General features: G+C 57.4%; 1 protein-coding gene across 14 annotated transcripts in view; it reads right to left on the reverse strand.

Moving 5' to 3' along the window:
- Window positions 1-1,320, reverse strand: part of LOC113210226 (hepatocyte growth factor-regulated tyrosine kinase substrate) — a 16,392-nt gene that overhangs the window by 515 nt on the left and 14,557 nt on the right. The gene's annotated exons all lie outside the window — the stretch shown is intronic.

Consider the following 1,320-nt stretch of genomic DNA (forward strand, 5'->3'; position numbering starts at 1 on the left):
CGTCCTCCATCGAGTGAAAGACGGCGTTAGGGTGATATGGACCGTGCCGAGAGTAGTCGGGCTGGCGAGCCAAGCGGAACACCCGCCCGGGTCGGGGCGGGGCCTGTGTGCTCCCCAGGCTGGGGACTACTCCAGGTTCAGCACCGCCGCGTGCACCTCCAGCCTGGGTCGTCGTGGGGGTGTGGTGGGTGGTAGGGCGGGGCGGGGCGGGGGAAACGCTTAGGCTGTGCGATGCGATGAACGCGAGGCGCGCGGGGCCCGCCCATGCTCCGCTCCATGGTCATGTGTTTCGACACATCGCGCTCGCCTGGATTGCGTCCAGCTCCTTTCGTGTTTCTTTTTTTTCGCTCTGCTGTTTCTTTCTTTTCTTGTGCGCGCGATAGAAAGAATGCTGCTCCCCACTCCTCACCTCTCGTCCCGTCCCCCCCTGTCTCTATCTCTTTCTTTCTCCCACTCCTGCGAGTCCATATTACTTTGCCACTGAAAGAGAAGGGAAAAGAGAAACGACGGAAAACTAGTAGAGCGCGTATTCGATTCAGGAGGGGGAGGTTGAGGAAGAAAGTCACTTGGCCGGAAATAGACGGGGGAAAAAAGGAGACTGAAAAATGAATAAAGCAGAAGTATGTGCGGGGTTTGCGTTCGGCTATGTAGACCGTTCCAGGCAGGGAGGGACGGGAAACGGGTCACGAGGGGTCACCTAACGCGAGCAGGGCGTGGGCGAGGGTTCTGTCCCGTCCGCAGGGTTGTGCGAGGCGAGGGAAGGGAAGTCCTACGAGGGCGTCGACAAAGTTTGCTTGGCCACGGCCCAACGTTCCAGAGGGCCTGCAGAGCATTTGTGAGATCCTCCTGGGCTGCTCGTCGATGGCGTATGGAAGTATATGTAAGGGTGTCGGCCGACAAGTCGCACGCATACGAGAGCCAGAGCAAAAGACCCATAAACTCGCTGAGTCCAGTAACATATCTTTTCCTCGCTTTGCCCTCGGCTTTGCCTCTCCCATATCCTGCTTCGCACTCTGCGACCAAGATGATGAAAACAAGCAATTAAAAGGGGAGTCGTCGAGAGGAAGATAATGCCGCTGATTGCACGGCACGAGTGGCTGAGGAGACGGCGAAGAAAAGGGGGGGGGGGGCTAACGGACGAAGGTTGGCCCGAAATGGTCCCTCACTTCCTGACATCAGCGACCCCGTCACTTATCACAGCTCATCCACTCATCAGCGATCCCGTCAGTCACCAACCGAGCCGGCAGCAGACAACAAACAAAAGCCGCGTGAAGAGCGGGACTTTCGACACTTCAAATCGCTGAAGCTATTGCTTTTATT

The sequence above is a fragment of the Frankliniella occidentalis genome, unplaced genomic scaffold, assembly GCF_000697945.3.
Source record: "Frankliniella occidentalis isolate FOCC.00 unplaced genomic scaffold, Focc_3.1 Scaffold204, whole genome shotgun sequence".
Classification (NCBI taxonomy): domain Eukaryota; kingdom Metazoa; phylum Arthropoda; class Insecta; order Thysanoptera; family Thripidae; genus Frankliniella; species Frankliniella occidentalis.